General features: G+C 40.2%; 1 protein-coding gene across 2 annotated transcripts in view; it reads left to right on the top strand.

The window, feature by feature from the left end:
• The window catches only part of LOC149455083 (BICD family-like cargo adapter 1), a 136754-nt gene that overhangs the window by 8347 nt on the left and 103430 nt on the right, over nucleotides 1-24977 (top strand). The gene's annotated exons all lie outside the window — the stretch shown is intronic.

The following is a 24977-nucleotide window of genomic DNA, read 5'->3' as shown; positions in this document are numbered from 1 at the left end:
ATCACTTTAATGTCAAGGTTAATAATATCCATAGAGCAAATCTCACTAGACAAGCCTGGGTAACTTTATTTTTAATAACACAAACTCCTTATTTAATAAAATATTCTGTAAATTTTAGGTAAAAAAATACAACCTCAATCCCAAAACAATTTGGGATGCTGTCATAAAAACAGAATACGACTTGCAAAACTCATTAGCCAATATTTTTTCACAATAGAAAATAGAGAACATATCAGATGTTTAAGCTGAGAAAATGTACCATTTTAACCCCTTGGCGCCGGCCCTTCCCGGCCCTTTAAGGGTTTCAGAAGTCGGGAGGCGGGGTTAAGGGTCATGTGACCGCCATGACACATCGTCACGACGGTCACATAGATCGGGAAAGGTCCTGATCGAAAGAGATCAGGACCTTTCCGTGAGTACCGGACATGTGTGCTGGGAATGCACAGGGCACGCGCTCTCAGCACATATGTTTTTCTTAATTGCACGCAAATGTGCGGCCGCTCAGCATCAAGGCCCAGACGCCAGGAGGCCGCACATTTGCATGTGGCTGGCGCCAAGAGGTTAAGAAAAAATACGGTAATTTTAAAATTGATGGCAGCTACACATAGAAAAAGTTTGGACAGGTCCATGTTTTCCACGGTGTAGCATCCCCTCTTCTTTTAACAACACTCTGTAAACCTCTGGGAATTGAGGAGACCAGTAGCTGGAGTTTTGGGAGAGAGATGTTGTCTCATTCTTGCCTGATATAGGATTCTAACTGCTCAACAGTCCTGGGTCTTCTTTATTGTATATTTTGTTTCATGATGCGCCAAATATTTTCAGTTGTTGAAATGTCTGGAAAGCAGGCAGGCTTGTTCCGCACTCAGACTCTTTTACTACAAGGTCATGCAGTATTTAGCATTGTCCTGATGATATATGGAAGGCCTTCCCTGAAAAAGATGTAATCTAGGTGGGAGCATATGCTGTTCTAAAACCTGGATATATCTTTCAGCATTGATGGTGCCTTTCCAGATGTGCAAGCTGTCCATTCCATACACACTGATGCACCCCTATACCAACACAGATGCAGGCTTTTTAACTGAACGCTGATAACAAGCCAGAAGGTGCCTCTCCTCTTTAATCCAGAAGATGCAGTGCCCATGCTTGCCAAAAAGAATATCAAATTTTGATTCATCTGACCACAGAACAGTTTTCCACTTTGCAACAGACTACTTTAGATAATGTTTGGCCCAGAGATGGTGGCGTTTCTAGACCTTGTTCAGATATGGCTTCTTCTTTGCATGCTAGAGCTTTAAAGTGATACTAAAGCTAAAAACATTTTTATACTGTAATGCATTTCTTGCATTAAGTTAAAAAACATTTTATATTTGTCTGTGCTCCCCCTTCCCTGTGTGAAGGGGGAGAATAGATCCAGCACTGTGCACAGCTGCATCTGTTCTCCCCTCTTTTCCTCTTCACACAGCACTCGAGCAGCAGCAGGAGCCATGGGCTCCTGCTGCTGTCAATCAAATGCAGTGATGAGGATGTGAGGGACAGGGCTAAGTCCCATTGTGTAAGTCTATGGAGTGCGGCTCCATAGACACACAGCTCAGGAGCATGCAGACACTATGGGGTTTATTTACTAAAGCTGGAGAGTCCAAAATCAGACTCCCTTCTGCATAGAAACCAATCAGCTTCTAACCTCAGCTTGTTCAATAAAGCTTTGGCAATGAAACCTGGAAGCTGATTGGTTTCTATGCAGAAGGGAGTCTGATTTTGGACTCTCCAGCTTTAGTAAATAAACCCCTATTTGCCTCCATAGCAAATGGCTTGCTGTGGGGACACTCCAAGAAGAGAAGGAGCTAGGATCATGGCTGGGGGACCCGAGAAGAGGAGGATTGGGGCCACTCTCTGCAATACCACTTCACAGAGCAGGTGAGTATAACATGTTTTCTATTTTAATTTAAAAAATTACTTTAGTAACATTTCAACTTGAATTTTTGGATGACACAGCGAGCTGTGTCCACAGACAGTGTTTTTTGGAAGTATTCCTGAGTCCATGCAGTGATGTCCATCACAGAATCATGCCTGTTTTTAATGCAGTTCTGTCTGAGGACCCAAAGATCACAGGCATCCATTATTGTGTTTTGGCCTTGTCATTTGCGCACAGAGATTTCTCTTGATTTCCTGAATCTTTTGATGATATTATGTACTGTAGATGATGATATATTTAAAGTCTTTGCAATTTCATGTTGAGGAACATTATTCTGAAATTGTTTGACAATTTTTAGATGCAGCTTCTTACAGATTGGTGAACCTCTGCCCATCTTTACTACTGAGACACTCCTATTCTCTAAGATGCTCTTTTTATACCAGTCACGTTACTGACCTGTTGCCAGTTAACCTAATTAGTTGCAAAATGTTCTTTCAGCTCTTGCTTGTTAGTACCATTTACTTTACCAGCTTTTGTTGCCCTGTCCCAACTTTTTTGAGACCTGTTGCTGCCATCATTCTCAAAATTACATAATTTTTTTTATTCAAATGGTACATTTTCTCACTTTAAACATTTTCTATTTTCTACTGTGAACAAAATATGGGTTTATGAGGTTTGGAAATCTCTGCATTCTGTTTGTATGTAGATTTTCCACAGCGCACACCAACTTTTTTTGAGAATTGGGTTGTATATAAACTAAATCCTCTGAGAAAATCTATTATTGGGGTTCAGTGCAACTTGATCAGATCAATGGCTATTTTGATCTGTCTGTCTAAAGGTGAGATGAGATTTCTGGGCTACTCTTGCCACAAGAATGGCACCACTGCAACCATTGTTAATAATTTTATGAAGCTTGATGAAACTTGGATGCAACATATGCACTGTGAAGGGATACTGAATTAGTCATGAACAACATATTTCTGCACAGCTCAGAATGATGGGAAGCAAGGGAAAGGCCATCCTTGTGATTGCAGCATGCCTTCCTGACTCAACATTTGACGCACACAAGGAGAAGGGAATATAAATTCTTCTTGAAGCTTTTTTGCCTGCTGAAGGGGTCCTGCGAGACTCTGAAACGTTGCCTTGCTGTAAATATGTGATCGTTCATTATCACTTTTGGACCCATATTGGTGATCCTCGGTGTGCTGGTGACATTCTCCCCCATTAATTCTAATAGCATGCCGCACTGGAAATCGCAACCGTACTGGGAACCTCGGTTCCCATGCGGACTGCGATTTCCAAAGATGTGCAGGGATAAATTTTGGCTTTACTTCTCTTTTAAAAAGTGGGTCCTTTCTTCATCTCCCGTATAATGAGATGGATATACTGTAAATCTTCCTCTTTATATGCAGTGTAGATTTATAATCTCTCACTAGATTATTGTCATGAACAAGGATTACACAAGCAGTTTTATTTAACAGTCAAGAAGCAAAGTGCAGTAACTCATGATAGCCATTCAGAATTCAACTATTTAGTGATCTTAGGTACGTTGATACCTATTTGATCGGTTGACATTCATTGCTGCACATGAATATTGCTCTTTATGCTGCTTTATTGTGTAAACCTGTCAGCATGCCAACAAGGTGTTTTGCGTAGCAACATCTTTCTTAAACAGAGTGAAGGGGAGTTATACCTGCAGGCGAAAGTGAAAATACACATTAATTACTCATTAATCATTCATTATGTTCATTTAACATCTTCACAGCTTCCTGCTGCCTGACAGAATCAAACTGTCTGGCAGAATTTTGACTGTGTTTGTAATACTGTTTATACAGATATATTATTAAGTCACATTCACTTTTCTTTCAAATGTAGTATAGAGAAATATAGGGGGATATTTACTAAAACTGGTGCACTCAGAATCTGGTGCAGCTGTGTATGGTAGACAATCAGCTTCTAACTTCAGCTTGTTCAGTTAAGCTTTAGCATTAAAACCTGGGTGCTGATTGGTTTCTGTGCAAAGCTGCACCAGATTTTGCACTCTCCAGTTTTATTAAATGTCCCCCATAGTATGTACCTCTGCAAGCCATACTTTACTATTGATATGAGTATTTAGAATGTGACATTTTGGAATCATGGATATAGAATTTAGTAAATGCTACATCTTTGCCATCCCCTCACCCTCTCTGATAGGCAGGTGTCACTCGTTATCACTTAGGTCCATGTTAGAATCTGTTCTTCTACTATAAGTCCTCATGCACACTTGACGTTTTTACAGCTGCTGTTTTTGACATTTTTTTCTACAGCTAGTAAACCCCCTAGCATATTATCCTATGTGTAGTGAACGTTTTTTGGCTGGAAAAAACCACCAGGACTAGTGGGTTTCTAGAAGAGTTTTTTGCTCGAAATGCTCTAACGCTGAAAAACGCAGCAGAATGCGGTAAAACGCAGCAAACCAGCATTTTTGGACATTTTTACTGAAAAAAAAAATAAAAATTTCTTGGTAAAAAAAAAGCGCTAAAAACTGCAAATGCAGGAAAATTCCACTAAATACGTAAACGCTGCTAAACGCTAATTCAAAAATGCAAAAAAAATGTGGAAAACTCACGTTTTTAATGTGACTTTACACAGCTAACGTTACTAGCATTATCAAAACTTCCAGTGTGCATGATTACTTAGAGTTGGATAGACAAGCATAATAAACAGTCTTGGAGTAATGCAGGCCATAGATGGGGAGAAAAACGGCAGATTTTTCTTTTAAAAAACGAAAATTCGGTCGTTCAAGCGGCCGACGTTACCATCAATGGTAAAAAAAATCGGCCGATTTTCATCCCTTCTACAGCCGGCAAAAAGTGTCCCTGCAGAGAGCTCCGCTATTTCTGACAGTTCTCTGACAGTTCCTTCACATTTACAGCGGTTGAAACATTGTATCTATTTGTTTCCATTTAGGATACAGATGTTTTTATTCGGAAACAAATAGATACCTTGTTGCAACCGCTGTAAATGTCAAAGAACTGTCAGAGAACTGTCAGAAATAGCTGAGCTCTCTGCAGAGACACTTTTTGCTGGACTGGAATTCTTCTTATTTTCATCCTACTTCTTCTTCTTCTTCTTCTTCATCCTCATCCTCTTCTTCTTCTTCATCCTCATCCTCTTCTTCATCATCATCCTCGTCCTCTTCTTCTTCATCTTCATCCTCATCCTCTTCTTCATCCTCATCCTCTTCTTCTTCATCATCCTCTTCTTCTTCTTCTTCTTCTTCATCCTCCTCCTCTTCTTCTTCTACTTCCTCATCCTCTTCTTCTTCTTCTTCTTCTTCTTCTTCTTCTTCTTCATCCTCATCCTCTTCTTCTTCATCCTCATCCTCTTCTTCTTCTTCTACATCCTCATCCTCTTCTTCTTCTTCTTCTTCCTCATCCTCGTCCTCTTCTTCTTCATCCTCATCCTCTTCTTCTTCATCATCCTCATCCTCTTCTTCTTCTTCATCCTTATCCTCCTCTTCTTCTTCTTCCTCATCCTCATCCACTTCTTCTTATTCTTCTTCTTCATCCTCCTCCTCTTCTTCTTCTTCCTCATCCTCTTCTTCATCCTCATCCTCTTCTTCTTCATCCTCATCCTCTTCTTCTTCTTCTACATCCTCATCCTCTTCTTCTTCTTCCTCATCCTCTTCTTCATCCTCATCCTCTTCTTCTTCATCCTCATCCTCTTCTTCTTCATCCTCATCCTCTTCTTCTTCTTCTTCCTCACCCTCATCCTCTTCTTCTTCATCATCCTCATCCTCATCCTTTTCTTCATCCTCATCCTCTTCTTCTTCTTCATCCTCATCCTCTTCTTCTTCATCCTCATCCTCTTCTTCTTCTTCTTCATCCTCATCCTCTTCTTCTTCAACCTCATCCTCTTCTTCTTCTTCATCCTCATCCTCTTCTTCTTCTTCTTCTTCTTCATCATCCTCTTCTTCTTCATCCTCTTCTTCTTCTTCTTCTTCATCCTCATCCTCTTCTTCTTCTTCTTCCTCATCCTCTTCTTCTTCTTCTTCTTCTTCTTCATCCTCATCCTCTTCTTCTTCATCATCCTCATCCTCTTCTTCTTCTTCCTCATCCTCTTCTTTTTCTTCTTCTTCATCCTCTTCTTCTTCCTCTTCTTCTTCTTCTTCATCCTCTTCCTCTTCTTCTTTTTCTTCTTTTTGTCTTCCTCTTGCAGGTCACTGCTCATGCGCATCATCCTCATCCTCTTCTTCTTCTTCCTCATCCTCTTCTTCTTCTTCTTCTTCATCCTCTTCTTCATCCTCCTCCTCTTCTTCTTCTTCCTCATCCTCTTCTTCATCCTCATCCTCTTCTTCTTCATCCTCATCCTCTTCTTCTTCTTCTACATCCTCATCCTCTTCTTCTTCTTCCTCATCCTCTTCTTCATCCTCATCCTCTTCTTCTTCATCCTCATCCTCTTCTTCTTCATCCTCATCCTCTTCTTCTTCTTCTTCCTCACCCTCATCCTCTTCTTCTTCTTCATCCTCATCCTCATCCTTTTCTTCATCCTCATCCTCTTCTTCTTCTTCATCCTCATCCTCTTCTTCTTCATCCTCATCCTCTTCTTCTTCTTCATCATCCTCATCCTCTTCTTCTTCAACCTCATCCTCTTCTTCTTCTTCATCCTCATCCTCTTCTTCTTCTTCTTCTTCTTCATCATCCTCTTCTTCTTCATCCTCTTCTTCTTCTTCTTCTTCATCCTCATCCTCTTCTTCTTCTTCATCCTCATCCTCTTCTTCTTCTTCTTCCTCATCCTCTTCTTCTTCTTCTTCTTCATCCTCATCCTCTTCTTCTTCATCATCCTCATCCTCTTCTTCTTCTTCTTCCTCATCCTCTTCTTCTTCTTCTTCTTCATCCTCTTCTTCTTCCTCTTCTTCTTCTTCTTCATCCTCTTCCTCTTCTTCTTTTTCTTCTTTTTGTCTTCCTCTTGCAGGTCACTGCTCATGCGCAGATTTTTTATCTGCAAAAAATCGGCCGATTTGCCCACTAATTGCCGCGAAAATCAGCCGATCGTCAAAATCGGCCGATCGTCAAAATCGGCCGATTTTTTTCCAACTTTACAGAAAAAAAAAAACGGCCAAAATACCGAAAAACGGCCGACCAAATAGCCCACTAACGATCCGAAAATCGGCCGATTTTATTTTCGGCCGAAAAATCGGCCGATTTTCGACCCATCTATGGCCTGCATAAGTCAGAGTGGCTAGTTAGATGTTAGTTTCCATTTTGAAAGTCATGAAAAAACCAACAGTAGCGTTACCTTAAAGTGTTACTAAAGCCAGGACCCTGCATTCACTCTATCTGGTCTCCCACAGTACACACAACATGGAAGTGCAATTATTATAGTAAATATAAACTTCTAAATACCTTTTCTTATCAGCAGTTAGAGCAGTCTTGTGACTTCTATCAGTGTCCAGCCCACCACTAGCTAAAGCTTGTAGGAGGAGTTTTCTTTCTACTCTAGGAGGATGGAAATCCCCTGACCACTGTCTGCACAGTACTGATTGGCCCTGTGCTGATCACATGCATTCTCCCAAGAAAAAAAAAAAACCTCTCTAGCAATATACACCAAACTGAGCATGTGCATGCCTACGGTTCAGTCTGGAGATAAGTGGTGGTCGCTTGAAAAAGGGGAGGATCAGAGAAGAAAGGATCAAACAGCCTTTTTTCACAATGCAGAGGATACAGCCTTTTTTCACTATGCAGAGGATTAACCCCGTAGGTTCCACAGTGAGTATAACCAGCATGCTTTACTGCATATACAGACTGATTTTACTGTTGTGGGTTTAGGAACACTTTAAAGTGTAGTTCCACTTTTGCAGGCAAAGTGGGATAACACCTACTTTATATTTTTACATGTCCCTATTCACATAGCACAACTTACTGAGAAATATTTAAAATTTGCAGTTTACTTTTTTAGATACTCTATTATGGACTCAGCAGCAAGGGAAATTCCTAGATAATTCTCTTGTTTTATGAGTGACCAGGGCACCTATGTTTGCCATTATTAACCTTGCCTGTACTGTGCAGGCAGATCTTCATTATTAATTGTTAGGGTTCATGTGCACTGGATGCTGCCTAGACATGTTTCTCCTGGCAGCAGGAAAATGATGGACACTAGTAAATGTGTGTACTGTGTTTAGCCTAGTTTACCCACGTTTATTAGCATCAAGCTCCTAGACGTTAATTAATTTCATTGGCCAGAATAATAATTTATTCTGTCTATTGAAACGAATTAATGCTCAAGCGCTAAATCCGTCTATCATTAATGCGTGTGTACATGCGTTTACATGCGTGTTTACTGCGTCAAGCATTTTGTGCCAAAACTCTCCTCTCCTGAATGCGATTTTTCTGCGTTCAGGAGAGGAGCATTCGCTGCCCCTAAATGCTGCTGTTCCTAAACTGCACGGAGACATAGGCTTTTATTGAGTTGTGTTCAGGGGCTCTGGCGAAAAGTTCCAAAAACATGAGTTTAGGAGCAGCAGTGTGCACGCGGCCTAACTAGATTTCAAGACTGTCTGTCCTAACAAATGGTTAAAGGTGTAGAAGCTTAGCTTCTTTCACTGTATATTGTATGTATATTCTGTGAATGTTCTGGTATATATACAGTTGCAAGAAAAAGTATGTGAACCCCTTGGGATTACGTGGAGGTTTGCATGAATTGGGCATAAAATGTGCTCTGAACGTCATCTAAGTCACAGCAATAGAAGAACACAGTCTGCTGAACATAATACTACACAAACATTAGATGCTGCCATGGTTTAATTGCACATAAGATGTAAATATTCACAGTGCAGGGAGGAAAAAGTATGTGAACCTTTGGACTTAATAACTGGTTGACCCTCCTTTGGCAGCAATAACCTCAACCAAACGTTTCCTGTAGTTGCAGATCAGACCTGCACAACGATCTGGAGTAATTTTGGACCACTCCTATTCACAAAACTGTTTCAGTGTAGCAATATTCTTGGGATGTCTGGTGTGAATCGCTCGCTTAAGGTCATGCCACAGCATTTCAATCGGGTTGAGGACTCTGACTGGGCCACTCCAGAAGGCGTATTCTGTGCTGTTGCAGCCATTGTTTTGTTGAATTACTTGTATGCTTTGGGTCATTGTCCTGTTGCATCACCCATCATCTGCGGAGCTTCAGTTGGCGGACAGATGGTCGTACGTTTTCCTGCAAAATTATCTTGATAAACTCTGGAATTCATTTTCCCATCAATGACAACAATCCGTCCAGGCCCTGAGGCAGAAAAGCAGCCCCAAACCATGATGCTCCCTCCGCCATGTTTTACAGTGGGGATGTGGTTTTGATGTTGGTGTGCTGTGCCTTTTTTTCTCCACACATAGTGTTGTGTGTTCTTCCCAAACAACTCAATCTTGGTTTCATCTGTCCACAGTATATTTTGCCAGTAGTGCTGTGCAACATCCAGGTGCTCTTTTGCAAACTTCAAACGTGCTGCAATATTCTTTTTGGACAGCAATGGCTTCCTCCGTGGTGTCCTCCCATGTACTCCATTCTTGTTTAATGTTTTCCTTATTGTAGATGTGTCAACAAAAATGTTAGCATGTGCCAGAGATTTCTGTAGGTCTTTAGCTGACACTCTGGGATTCTTCTTTACCTCATGCAGCATTCTGTGCTGTGCTCTTGCAGTCATTTTTACAGGACGACCACGCCTAGGGAGAGTAGCAACAGTGCTAAACTTTCTCCATTTGTAGACAGTCTGTCTTACCGTGGACACATGAACATCAAGGCTTTTGGAGATACTTTTGTAACCCTTTCCAGCTTCATGCAAGTCAACAATTCTTGATCGTAGGTCTTCTGAGAGCTCTTTTCTGCGAGGCATGGTTCACATCAGACAGTGCTTCTTGAAACCAGTAAACCTAAAACAGGTGTGTGTTTTTTAAGGGCAGAACAGCTGTCGGCAACACATCCAATATCATCACACTGATTGGAGTCAAGGTTGGCTCACTCCTGGCTCCAATTAGCTCTGGGAGAAGTCATTAAGCTAGGGCCTCACATACTTTTTCCTCCCTGCACTGTGAATGTTTACATGTTATGTGCAATTAAACCATGGCAACATCTAATGTTTGTGTAGTATTATGTTCAGCAGACTGTGTTCTTCTATTGTTGTGACTTAGATGACGTTCAGAGCACATTTTATACCCAATTCATGCAAAACTCCACGTAATCCCAAGGGGTTCACATACTTTTTCTTGCAACTGTATTTTTAAATCCGCAATACAGCTGCAGTAATGCCATACTGCTATTTTATAAATGGGGCCCATAAAGACATTGATGTTACTGACTTGTTTATGAAGGTGCAAAATCAATGTTTTTCACCCTCATCTTTAGGTCACTTATTGAGTTACTTACTCATATCAAACATGCAGCCAGTGAAATGTGGGGGCACATGGCATGCACATAATTGTTCCTGCCCAATCACTCAAGAAGTAGTGAAGCAATGATAAGGATAATAGCCTTTAGGGAAACCTGCCAATTGTCCATCCCGAGCAAAGTAGCAGGTCCAACTCATAGTCTCTACCTATTGTTGCTTATACTTTCCTTCCCTGTGCTCCTGTGTCATCCCGTCTATAACCCAGACACCTATGATTTGCAGATATGGGGGAGCATGTGACCCATTACACTTCCTCCCACTATTCAGTGAGATGCCAGTGGCCTGGCTTGAGAACTGTGATGGTTGAAAGTCTTTAGCCCTGTGCAAGCTCTGAGCCAAAACTGATTTTACACAGGCTTTTTAATTGGGACTTTGACAGGCAAACGGGAGTGTGGGGAAGTTGAAGATCAGTAGCAGACAAGTTAGGCTGTTAACTGATTTTGCCCTGACTGAGCAAGATGGCGGGTTAATTTGAATTATATAAAATTGAATCCAACAAATAATCATGATCAAGGTGAAGATTTAAGGATAGAGATAAAAAGAAAACCTTTACAGGAAACAAAGATAGGTTTGGCTTATAATGATGTAATATTACTTTAGTAAATTAACCCCTCTTTGTCTTCAGCTAATCTATATATAGATCAGAAAATACGTTTCTCTGAAGCTGACACAAGACCAGTGAGCTAATAGGATTGGGGTCTTTGATGACAAAGCGATTTCCATCTGCCATGTCATCAGCAGACACTGAAATACTTCTGTAGATTTACCTATACAATGACATTTCTACAGATCGGTACATTATCCTCAATGCGCTCGGTGGGTATATCTAAAGTTACTCAAAAATGCATGATTCTGAAAACCATAAAAGCTGTTCATTTAAAACTTGCTCAAACACACATAGGGGTTGATTTACTAAAGGCAAGTAACCTTTTCACCTTACAAGGGACTTTTCACTTTGGAAGGGAATTTTTTTCTTAGCTTAGTGAATGTAGTTAAAATTCACTTTGCAAAGAATTGCCAATCACGTCCAAGAAAAAAAAATATATTTACTTGAAAATGATTGGATGATGAAAACCAGCAGAGCTTCAGCACATTCCATTAGGAAGTGATAATTCCCTTGCAAAATAAACAGACTGTTTGTCTTTAGTAAACCAACCCCATAGACTTTTGTGAGAGAGTGTTTTCTGCTTGGCATTTTTTTCTTGAGGAGCAGTTATTTAGAAAACAGAATCTTTGGCAGAAGCATTTGGCAGTTCTTAAAATATCATAGTGTTATCATTCACACTGAGAAAGGCTTGTTTACAGTCCTTTTCTGTTTTTTAATAGTGTTTCTTTGCATTTGCCTATTAACCTCTTAAGGGACACAGAAACAGGGCTTTCATGGCCATTCTTGATATTTTCACTTTTGATAAGGCCAGACAAATCTACAGTCTTGCCAGTGCTTCAACCTGCCCTTCTGACACTTACGGTATCAGACATACAGAATGTGTATAGAAAACAACATGTGTATTTCAACTTAGAGTATATCTAAACCAAAACCTTTTTTTTTTTGCAGTAGGGAAAGGTTAGAATTGCTGTCAAGTTTTTATTGCTGTTGTGTCCCTACTGGGGAGAGTCACCATCTTTATGTGTCCTGTGACCTTTGTCACAGGGACATAAAATGAAGAAAAAACCCAAATATTGAGTTGGCACCGCAACAGGAATAGAGAGGAATCCTTTCAGTAAGGACACTTGTTTTGGTAACAGTTGTCTAAGGGGATTTCCCTTATTTGGGAGCAATTTCTTTTTCATTCTATTGTGTTTCCACAGTGGGACACCATTCCATACTCTCTCCAAAAAAAAAAACAAAAGAAGTTTTGGCTTTAAATACTGTACATTTTTTTTAATCCATGATTTATTTATATATAAGGTCCTAATATATTTCTCCAATGTTCTCTATTTATTTTAATGCTTATTTTCCATAGCTAAATTGAAATGAAGCTAAAGAGGGTGGATAAATGGCTGTTTTAACATATTTGAAAATGCATCACAATGAACTTTAATAAAGCATACAAACCTTAGACCAGCCTTTCTCAACCTTTTCAACACAGAGGGACCCTTTGAAATAACTTTCTGGTCTCTGGAAACTCCAGCTAAAAATTACTATATCTATAACTCATTATTGGTTAAAATATGGAGCTGATTGTTTAGTTAGTTGACGTATTAGCCAGGCAGACCAAATTTCTTATCATAGTCAGGGCAGCTGTAGAATAGATTGTAAGCTCCACGAGCAGGGCCCTCATACTCCTTTTGTAAACCTTTTAAATTTAAATTTTTACATTGTGTAAAATTTTGTAAATTTTGTAAAGTTTTGTAAATGTATTGTAATTGTACTGTCTCCTTTATATTGTAAAGCGCTGCGCAAACTGTTGGCACTATATAAATCCTGTATAATAATAATAATAAACCAGAAAAGCTACAATTTCTGGGGAAATTGTGTGAAGTGTTCTTGCCTCCACCAGTAGTCTACAACTGGAGTGGGCGGAGTAACTGGGTGGAGTGGCTTGAGTAACTGTCGTGTGGTTGGAGTGGCTGGAGTAACTGTGAAAAGGTCAATGGGCAGCGTGAGTTGCAAACAAATGGTATATTGTGAAAACTATCAGGACTATGGCTTAGCGGTGGACATTTTTTAGTGGCAGCAGGGATAGCTGAACGTTTTAATATAAGATTTGTGTAGCTGGGCTTGAAAATGAGGGAGTGATGGCAGTTTAGAAATCATGTCCTGATTTTTCAGCTCACACTCTAGCTTTTGTCAGCTCCCACTCTAGTTTTGAACATTCTGCCATTCATTCCTATGGGACCAATTTCACCACAAAAACGCCGATATTTCGTGAACCATTCGGCGAAACGTTCCACCAAGTAATAGCACACCAATCGGGAATAATCCGCACGTTTCGGTATATTACTGTCTATGTAGTGTAAAAACTGTAGGAGGAGTTAGGGTGGTAAATTTGGCTGTAATAGAATATATATGTGAGATAACAGTAAGTGGTCTTGCCATGCAAGAACACTTAACAAACGGCTGTAAAGTGAGTCTGGCCACAACAGGATTTTCCAAAGCAATATGCGGAACTGATAGTCCATACCCATAGCTTCAATATCAATTTTGGGTTTTGAATGATAACTGTGTATATTGTTCAAAGGTTCCCCAGATACCAACTGATAATCGGGGCCTGAAAGTTTGAAATGATAAATGGACATGAAGGAAAATGAAAGTTTCTGAATGGAACTTGTCACCACACATGTTCATTTCCTTAAAATCTGCTGACTCATATATGCATATCTGTACTTTCAGCTGAACACTTAGGCTTTCTTTCTTCTCTAGTGGCATATTAAGAGAAGCAAGTAGACCAGGCTGATAGGCAGAGGGGCTATTTCTGGCTGTATATAGAGCATAATTTGTAAGGATGCCCCTTTTACATTGCTAAGTGATCTGCCCTAACCTACTGTAGCAGAATAGATGTTTATACAGATATAGCTGTATACAAGGCTTAAATTGTTTCTAAAGTTAGTTTTTTAAATTAAAATAATAAACATGTTATACTTTAGTGCTCTGTGATATTGCATCTGCCAGCGTTCTTGGCTCCTCCTCTTCTCCATCTGCCCCCATAGCAAGCCGCTTGCTATGGGGGAAAACGTGCAGGCTCTATCCTGACAATTGAATATAATCATAAATAATATGTTCATTTTTTATATTTTGTTTAGAATTCTTTACTGGCAATGACTGCTTGAAGTCTGTAACCCATGGACATTACCAAAGACTGGGTTTCCTCCTTTCTGATGCTTTGCCAGGCTCTAACTGCAGCTGTCTTCAGTTGTTTTTTGTTTGTGGCTCTTTCTGCCTTTAGTTTTGCCTTCAGCAAGTGAAGTGCATGCTCAATTGGGTTGAGATCAGGTGATTGACTCGGCCATTGTAGAATACTCCACTTCTTTTCCTTCAAAAGCTCCTGGGTTGCTTTTGCAGTATGTTTTGGATCATTGTCCATGTGTACTGTGAAGCGTCGTCCAATCAACTTTGCTGCATTTGGCTGAATCTGGGCTGACAATATATCTCTAAACACTGCAGAATTCATCGGGCTGCTTCTGTCTTCTGTCACATCATCAATAAACACCAATGACCCAGTGCCACCGGAAGCCATGCATGCCCATGCCATCACACTGCCTCCACCATGTTTTACAGCTGACATTGTGTGCTTTGGATCATGAGCTGTTCCAAGCCTTCTCCACACTTTTTGCTTCCCATAATTCTGGTACAGATTAATCTTAGTTTCATCTGTCCAAAGAATGCTTTTCCAGAACTGGTCTGGCTTTTTTAGATGTTTTTTGGCAAAGTCTAATCTGGCTTTTCTATTCTTCAAGCTTATGAATTGTTTGCACCTTGTGGTGAACCCTCTATATTTGCTCTTGTGAAGTTTTCTCTTGATTGTAGACTTTGACAGTGATACGCCCACCTCCTGGAGAGTGTCCTTCACTTGTCTGGATGTTGTGAATGGGTTTTTCTTTCTCATAGAGAGGATCCTGTGATCATCCACCACTGTTGTCTTCCATGAATGTCCATGCCTTTTTATGTTGCTGAGCTCACCAGTTCGTTCTTCTTTCCTCAGAATGTACCAAACTGTTGATTTGGCCACTCCTAATGTTGCTGCTATCTCTCTGATGGATTTGTTTCATTTTTTAAGCCTTATAATGGCCCGTTTCACTTGCATGGACAGCTCCTTTGAACGCATGATGTAGGTTCACAGCAATAGATTCCAAATGCAAATACCACACTTAGAATCAACTACAGACCTTTTACCTGCTTAATTGATGAAGAAATAATGAAGGAGTAGCCCACACGTGGCCATGAAACAGCTTTTGATTCAATTGTCCAATTACTTTTGGTCCCTTGAAAAAGGGGGGATGGCTACTCTTAAGAGCAGTAATTCATAAACCCTTCCTCCAATTTGGATGTAAACTAAACTAAACAAACAAATTAAACTTGAGAGTGTGCACTTTCAGTCCATATCCATTATATAACTATAGCCTTGAATATGTTTTGGCAAATACCTGAAAAAACTAAAATTGTACCTGTGTCTAAATATATATAGACCTAACTGTATGTACGTCTTGTCAGCAAGGCAGCAAACAAGCATATTTTAAATGGAGTGTTTTGTACAGCTGCTTGTCCAAGCAACTAACTAAACTCAGGTCAGTTTCTGACTAACAGGGTTATTTTTGGGTTTCCAGAAAAAAACAAACAAATAAACTGTAGTATGTCTACCTTTTTAGTGTTCTAACAGCAGTCAGCCTTTTCACCCAACAGCAGGCTCCCAGAGCAGAGAGAGCAAGAAAGAGAGTCCTGATTATCAGTCAGCTCACATATACCATATACATATAAAGAACAATGCACGGCTACGACTAATAACTAGGTCTGCTTGCCAGCCGTGATGTGGACCTAGGAATACTTGCTTATGCCCACTCAAAGTTCTACAAAGCCTCAGGGTACCAGGACCCAGGACAGAACTTATTACATTTTGAGAAGACAATAGCCTTTCAATCATAAACTCTGAAGACCCTCACCATATGGGTATGAGTAACCTAGATAACACCAAAACACCAACCACAATCCTGCCAGCCAGTGCCCCGCAATAAATAGGTAGATTATATGGGGTTAATAAAGTGATACATATGTAGGGATGGTAATCTATAAAATACTGTAGATTACAATTTACTGGACTTTACAATAGAAGCATTTTAAAACATACACAAAGAGAATGAACCATGTCTTGCTAACAACAAAATATTTTGTTTCTTAAAGCAAAACTATACTCTCCTTCTATCCAGTGCTTTTTCCTGGAGCTCTCCTCCAGCCACTGTCATTTTCAACTGGTCAGCTGCCAGTACTGATTCTCTGCCTTTTTCATTGGCTCAGCCAATGATATAACTCCTGCGCAATGCTTGGGAGTGCATTCATCTTGGCATTGCCAAAACCTGTACACTTAGCTGCACATGCGCAGGGTACAGGGCATATAGGCAGGTAATGGAATTTTAATGCAGTAGAGACATATGTCTCTTGTGCTTTAAAATCCTGCCTATTTGCCAATTTTTTTCCATACATAAGGTTCCACATTTATCAAAATTCCAGCAGTTGAAGAAAAGCCATAAGTTATATTGGGTAACAAAACTGAAGGTGAATAAAAGCAGATCATTGGGTTCTTCCATTGTACCGTAAATACTTGTTGCTGCTGAAGTAAGGCATGAAGTAGATCTTTTTTGTATATCTGAGCAATGTTTTTTACATTCTTGTTATACTGCTTTATGCTGTTATTTTTATGCTTACGTATTGGGCAAAAGATAGCAAGCAAAGAAGAGTTGGTATAGCTGGCTGCAGCTGCCTGTCTCTTACATTTTTGTTTGGCCAGTAGCAATTGACAGGTTGAAGTACACTCAGCCCCATGGGCACATTACAGGAAACATTTAGGAACAGAGTGGAAAGAAGAGAAGCCAATTCTGACTAGATAAAAAAGAAAATTCCAAGCCATTTATTTAGCAGGGATCACAGAGCACAGAAAAGTGAATGTGCAGTGGGGATTTTCATATGTAGTATCTGCTTTTTTCACAGACACACAATCATTAATGCTTTCACTTGGAGAAAAAAAGTTAAAATGAGGAGCCTTTATGTTAGCTTCAGTATTCACAAAATTTGGTAGTGTACTATTGGTATCTTATATGAAGTTATAGGCATTAGTAGTGTCATTGAGAGAACATTATCATCATCAAAGCCCAGTCTCTCTCTTTATGTAGCAACACAACAAAATAGAATATGAATTCTATTTGCTTCCATGCTATCAATCTAATGATTTGAAGGCTAAATAAATGCTCAGACTTGTAGTATTATCTTTATTCTTTCCTTCTGGAAGTTTTAAAATATTTTTAAATGTCAATTTTTATTGCATTAAAATAGGGCACAACTACTTTTATGAGATCTTATCTTTTATTTGACGGCAGTGAAGACCTGCATCCATAAAAATGAATGGTATGTTTAGGGCGGAGAGTTTGACTACCATGTCTGATTTGAAGCCAAGCCTGATAATAGTATTTGTTAAAGGACTAGGAAGGTCTGCGTATTTATTAATATTCCTGTTGGAGGTAAATAATGGTTTTCTTTGTTGTAACTCAAGTGTTTCAGGTGTTGGTATAATTACAGTAAAGCCTTATAAAATACCAACAGATTCAGTATGTAGTAGGCTAGGGTACAGGTAGCAAAGCTGCCTCAAGCACTGCTTTTTAACTTACCATTGGTGTTCTTACGTTGTATTTTGTAAAGCATAAAGCAGCATGCGTTCATGCCTAAAGTGCATCTAAAAGTTTTTTTTTTTCATTTTTGATCGAGTAGGGGAGGGTTAAAACTCCTCCTCTGCTGAAGACTCAACAGAAAGAAAAAGGATATCTTTCCAGTGTAAGGGAGATCCCCACTCAGACAGCTGTCACAGGAACATCTTCATTGGAAGATTTCCCCTCTGTTCCTGTTATGGTGGCAGTTAGAGAGGGTAAATTTATCTGGGTTGCAGACAGCAGTAAAACCTGACAGGGGTTCTAACCCCTCACCACTCTATATTTTATACAGTGTAGAGCAGCATTCCTCCACATGTGTTTTTTTTCTCTTCTCCACTAAAGAACACAATAATTTGGAAACAGACAGGTTATACTGAAAGTAAGGACACTGGCAAACAGAAAAATTGTAGGCCAGCCCCTGCATAACCTCACCTCCTCACAACATGTCTTAGTTTCTTGCTATTGTCATAGGGGGTTGGATGTCTTTCTCCTGCTGAAAAAAAGTCAACTATTTTTCTAGCTTTCTTTGCTTTGTGGAATTCTTTCATATGTGACTTCATTCAAGAATCCTCGCTGGCACCATTGCTTGAATAGATTTCTATATACAGTGTCTTGAAAAAGTATTCATACCCCTTGAAATTTTCCACATTTTGTCATGTTACAACCAAAAACATAAATGTATTTTATTGGGATTTTATGTGATGACCAACACAAAGTGGCACATAATTGTGAAGTGGAAGGGAAATGATAAATGGTTTTCAACACAAATAAATATCTGAAAAGTGTGGTGTGCATTTGTATTCAGCCTCCCTGAGTCAATACTTAGTAGAACCACCTTTCGCTGCAATTACAGCTGCAAGGTTTTTTGGGTATGTCTCTACCAGCTTTGCACATCTAGAGAGTGACATTTTTGCCCATTCTTTCTTGCAAAATAGCTGAAGCTCTGTCAGATTGGATGGAGAGTGGCTGTGAACAGTAGAGTCTTGCCACGGATTCTCAATTAGATTTAGGTCTGGACTTTGACTGGGCCATTCCAACATATGAATATGCTTTGATCTAAACCATTCCATTGTAGCTCTGGTTGTATGTTTAGGGTCGTTGTCCTGCTGAAAGGTGAACCTCCGCCCCAGTCTCAAGTCTTTTGCTGACTCTAACAGGTTTTCTTCTAAGATTGCCCTGTATTTAGCTCCATTCATTTTCCCATAAACTCTGACCAGCTTCCCTGTTCTTGCTGAAGAAAAGCATCCCCACAACATAATGCTGCCACCACCATGTTTCACGATGGGGATGGTTTGTTCAGGGTGATGTGCAGTGTTAGATTTTTGCCACACATAGCATTTTGCTTTTAGGCCACAAAGTTCAATTTTGGTTACATCTGACCAGAGCACCTTTTTTCACGTTTGCTGTGTCCCCCACTTGGCTTCTCGGAAATTGCAAACCGGACTTCTTATGGCTTTCTTTCAACAATGGCTTTCTTCTTGCCACTCTTCCATAAAGGGCAGATTTGTGGAGTGCACGACTAATAGTTGTCCTGTGGACAGATTCTCCCACCTGAGCTGTGGATCTCTGCAGCTCCTCCAGAGTTACCATGGGCCTCTTGGTAGTTTCTCTGATTAATGCTCTCCTTGCCCAGCCTGTCAGTTTAGGTGGATGGCCATGGCTTTTTAGGTTTTCAGTTGTGCCATAATCTTTCCATTTTTGATGATGAATTGAACTGTGCTCCATGAGATGTTCAAATCTTGGGATTTTTTTTATAACCTAACCCTGCTTTAAATGTCTCCACAGCTTTATTCTTGACCTGCCTGGTGTGTTCCTTGGCCTTCATGATGCTGTTTGTTCACTAATGTTTTTTAACAAGCCTCTGAGGGCTTCACAGAACAGCTGTATGTATACAGCTTATATAGATTAAATTACACACAGGTGGGCTTTATTTACTAATTAGGCTAAGGCAATCTGAAGGCAATTGGTTCTACTAGATTTTAGTTAGGGGCATCTGAGTAAAGGGGGCTGAATACAAATGCATGCCACACTTTTCAGATATTTATTTGTGAAAACTTTTGAAAGCCATTTATCATTTTCCTTCACATAAAATCCCAATAAAATACATTTATGTTTTTGGTTGTAGCTTGACAAAATGTGGAAAATTTCAAGGGGTATGAATACTTTTTCAAGGCACTGTAGTAGCTGCCTGAATTGGGGTTTCATCTGACTAAGTTTGGAGGCTGTACCCAGACCCCACTGGACTGGACATGCAGGGTTAGTGTGGAATGTTACCTTCAGGTATGGATTCTGTATTGTAGTGCTTTCCAGACCTGAGTTATTTAACCACTTTTCAGGTCCAGAGCTGTGGCATAGCTCCAGGTGTGACCGAGTCTCCGAAGACTCACTTAGCGAGTAAGACGCTAAAGCCCTGCAGGCTACCACACAGTTTGTATTGCTGAGCACCATGTCTAATTTTCTGTTACTGCCAGGTTAAGGCTGAGGCAGCAATGACTTTATCCATTGTGTGGAATGCCATTTGCTTTCTGCACTGTCTTTCCCTACATTCAGCCTGGTGGAAGCACCATCCCGTTGCTATTCTTGCTTTTGAAGCACCACATGGAATCCACTCCCCAGTCTCTTTCCACTTCCTACCTACAGTGCCCTGGTCATCTAAAGACATCTAAAACCCTCATCATCAGCACCAGCTGCCTGGGTTCATAAGTAGCTGAGGAATCACATTGGGCCCAGTTACCTAACTGCTGCACAGATGCAACATGTCTTTGCTAAGACCTTCTGTTTTAACGCACCTTCTGTATGAAGGTGTACCCCCACTTCTACAGGTGGGGTTTTTACATTTAGACAAATGCTTAGGACACCCCTTTTAGCCCACAGGGTAACCCGTGGTATCTGACATCTTGTTCAACTGCTCCTCACTATCTTTTTTGTGCTACTGGACAAAGCAATGTAATTTTCCAGGACTTCTTTTTGTTCTTTTATGTGTTCAGCAGGAATATTGGACCTAAATTTAACATTTCACCATAATCAATAGGGCATATGTCATTGTTATGAAAGAAAAGATATCTCTTTGTTACAACAAATAAAAAGTGTCTGTACTGGAGCTCTCTCATGAGACCTTAAAGCAGGGATAAAGGCAAAACTTTTTTTTTTAATAGAGTAATGGAGGGTTATAACTCCTGTATGGTTTATGTTTGCCATCTGTGTCTCATTGGAGTTTCCTTCACTAAGAGGCAGAGGTGGCTGTCAATCAGGGTGCTGAGTAGATCGCGACAATATGGACAGGATCTTTCCAGAGCCTGGAGCAGCTCTGTTATTGTATGACTCTGGGTCACAGGAGAGCAAAAGTAGGTGCACTCCTGTGACCCAGAAGAGAAGTATGAAAAAAACCTTTGGCCATACTTCTCTTTAAATTGCCTGATTGAAAACTGTAGCAGTTTCCTTAGGGCAGAAAGCCAATGTAATGTCTTGTAATCATTTACTAGAATGTACCGCCAGTGAAAATATTTGCCGCTGCTTATGTTCTGTTTAGCACCTTAATCACCCTGCCATTTATTTTAAATGATATGTTATGTAAGGATCACATTCTGAACATTCAGAAGCCTTTGCAGATCAAATTCCTGTTTTCTTTCAAATCTCCCAAAATGAAAAGTCCAGCTGAAAGTCCTGTTTGGTTTTTAGAAATGCTAAAATCTTTATCCCAGTTGCTAGGCTACGCCATATTATACTGTCACAGTCTAGTGATGTTACCATAGAGATGTGATTTTATTGCTTTTCTCTTGAGTTTAGACACAACGTGCCTGTGACATCAGAAATATTACTCAGACATCACTCTCTGGTGCAAACTGAATGCACTGTAACAGTTTCACGACCAAACAGGACTGAATTACTTTAAGGATCAATAGGGTGTTTCTAATGCCAATGAGTAAAAAATGGGTTGTTTTTGCAATGTAACACATCAGGTGTAGAGAAATGTATTTATTTAAGGTACTTATATAGCGCCATCAATTTACGCAGCGCTTTACATATATATTGTACATTCACATCAGTCCCTAACCCTCAAGGAGTGTACAATCTAAGGTCCCTAACTCACATTCATACATACACATATTAGGGCCAATTTAGACAGGATCCAATTAACCTACCAGTATGTCTTTGGAGTGTGAGAGGAAACCAGCGTACCCGGAGGAAACCCACGCAGGCACAGGGAGAACATGCAAACTCCAGACAGGTGGTGCCGTGGCTGGTATTCGAACCAACAACCTTAGTACTGCCAGGCGGAAGTGCTAACCATTTAGCCACTGTGCTGCCCTATTTATGCTTTACAATCGGTGTGTCAATTACCGCGTCAATGCTAGAGATTGAAAGGCAGAAAGAGGCAATCCACCTAGTTTGTGTCAGTGCACTTCTGGAAGATCAGGAAAGAATGTCACCCTACTCTGCTAGAAATTTGATTCTAGGTGCATGGACCCAAAGTGGTAAAACTGTAAGTATAAACTATATTATTCCACCAATGAAAATGCACAGGATGTTCAGGGGCAGTCTAAATCATTTTAGCATACACAGGATTGTGTTTTTACTGGTTGTTAGAAGCAAGTGTGGGGGGTGCTTTAGGTTACAGCCTATGTAGCTTGTGTAGAAATGTATATTAAATAACATTTGAGATATGTTTTTTATGCAAAGGGATTCTCAAGCTGAAGCAGAACTCTTGAAAAGCAGTCTTGTGATATAGGCATTCCTGCCAGACAGCTTAGCCAAGTTGGTGATCTCGCTTTTTTCACTGTGGTTAAAATATAGATCTTGGTCACTGACCTGCCTTGAGGTTTCTGATTTAGGCAGGATCACTTTACTGATGAAGTAATCATGCTGCTCTCTTCTACTGTCAGCAAGCTCCCAATGTTAGATTGATAGCAGTTAAAAATGCAGTTGAGCCCGATTGTCTCAAAGTGCTGCCACTTCCCTTTCCAGTCTGAGTCGTACTGCACAGGGGTTTACAGGCAGCTAAAATACAGGAAAAACTAGCAGGGAGTAAGGGAGAGAGAGGGAAGTGGGTACATAGTACAAGGATTGGTATGTTTGGGGTATAGAATATACCAAATCAGAGACATTTGAGGAGAACACCTTGTCAAGAGAAGGAGTTACATTAAACAAAACTTGAAGAGAAAAGGGAGGCAGATGGGAAAACCACTCTAAAGGTTATAGGTAGAGATGAGCGAATTATTCAAAAATTCAATTCGGCTGATTCGCCGAATTTGAGGAAGAAATTCAATTCGATGCGAATTTATTCGCTGCGAATTTAACTTATAAAAAGGGTTTCTAGGCTTCAGAGAGCCTTTATATTAGTGCAGAACACTGTACCTTTAATTTAAATGCCCTTGGAGATGAGGAAGGAGAAGGAGAAGGAGAAGGATGAGAAGAAGGAGAAGGAGAAGGATGAGAAGAAGGAGAAGGATGAGAAGAAGGAGAAGGATGAGAAGAAGGAGAAGGAGAAGGATGAGAAGAAGGAGAAGGATGAGAAGAAGGAGAAGGATGAGAAGAAGGAGAAGGAGAAGGATGAGAAGAAGGAGAAGGATGAGAAGAAGGAGAAGGAGAAGGATGAGAAGAAGGAGAAGGATGAGAAGAAGGAGAAGGATGAGAAGAAGGATGAGAAGAAGGAGAAGGATGAGAAGAAGAAGGATGAGAAGAAGAAGAAGGATGAGAAGAAGGAGAAGGATGAGAAGAAGAAGGATGAGAAGAAGAAGAAGGATGAGAAGAAGGAGAAGGATGAGAAGAAGGAGAAGGATGAGAAGAAGAAGAAGGATGAGAAGAAGAAGGATGAGAAGAAGGAGAAGGATGAGAAGAAGAAGAAGGATGAGAAGAAGAAGAAGGATGAGAAGAAGGAGAAGGATGAGAAGAAGAAGAAGGATGAGAAGAAGAAGAAGGATGAGAAGAAGGAGAATTCCAAGCCGGCAAAAAGTGTATCTGCAGAGCTCCGCTATTTCTTAGCGGAGCTCTGCAGATACACTTAGCGGAGCTCTGCAGATACACTTTTTGCCGGCTTGGAATTCTTCTTATTTTCATCCTACTTCTTCTTCTTCTTCATCCTCATCCTCATTCTCTTCTTCTTCTTCTGAGGATGAGGATGAAGAAGAAGAAGAAGAAGTAGAATGAAAATAAGAATTCCAAGCCGGCAAAAAGTGTATCTGCAGAGCTCCGCTAAGTGTATCTGCAGAGCTCCGCTATTTCTGACAGTTCTCTGACATTCACTCCATACAGCGGTTGAAACATTGTATCTATTTGTTTCCATAAATGGAAACAAATAGATACAATGTTTCAACCGCTGTATGGAGTGAATGTCAGAGAACTGTCAGAAATAGGCTATTTCTGACAGTTCTCTGACATTCACTCCATACAGCGGTTGAAATAGATACAATGTTTCAACCGCTGTATGGAGTGAATGTCAGAGAACTGTCAGAAATAGCGGAGCTCTGCAGATACACTTAGCGGAGCTCTGCAGATACACTATTTGCCGGCTTGGAATTCTTCTTATTTTCATCCTACTTCTTCTTCCTCTTCTTCTTCATCCTCATCCTCTTCTTCTTCTTCTGAGGATGAGGATGAAGAAGAAGAAGAAGAAGAAGTAGGATGAAAATAAGAAGAATTCCAAGCCGGCAAAAAGTGTATCTGCAGAGCTCCGCTAAGTGTATCTGCAGAGCTCCGCTATTTCTGACAGTTCTCTTGACATTCACTCCATACAGCGGTTGAAACATTGTATCTATTTGTTTCCATAAATGGAAACAAATAGATACAATGTTTCAACCGCTGTATCTATCTGCAGAGCTCCGCTAAGTGTATCTGCAGAGCTCCGCTATTTCTGACAGTTCTCTGACATTCACTCCATACAGCGGTTGAAACATTGTATCTATTTGTTTCCATAAATGGAAACAAATAGATACAATGTTTCAACCGCTGTATGGAGTGAATGTCAGAGAACTGTCAGAAATAGCGGAGCTCTGCAGATACACTTAGCGGAGCTCTGCAGATACATTTTTTGCCGGCTTGGAATTCTTCTTATTTTCATCCTACTTCTTCTTCCTCTTCTTCTTCTTCTTCATCCTCATCCTCTTCTTCTTCTGAGGATGAGGATGAGGATGAAGAAGAAGAAGAAGAAAAAGAAGTAGGATGAAAATAAGAAGAATTCCAAGCCGGCAAAAAGTGTATCTGCAGAGCTCCGCTAAGTGTATCTGCAGAGCTCCGCTATTTCTGACAGTTCTCTGACATTCACTCCATACAGCGGTTGAAACATTGTATCTATTTGTT

Source organism: Staurois parvus, unplaced genomic scaffold (genome assembly GCF_062004578.1).
Source record: "Staurois parvus isolate SC_StPar_1 unplaced genomic scaffold, SC_StPar_1.0 ptg000404l, whole genome shotgun sequence".
Taxonomy (NCBI): domain Eukaryota; kingdom Metazoa; phylum Chordata; class Amphibia; order Anura; family Ranidae; genus Staurois; species Staurois parvus.
This window is presented reverse-complemented; position numbering and strand designations above follow the sequence as displayed.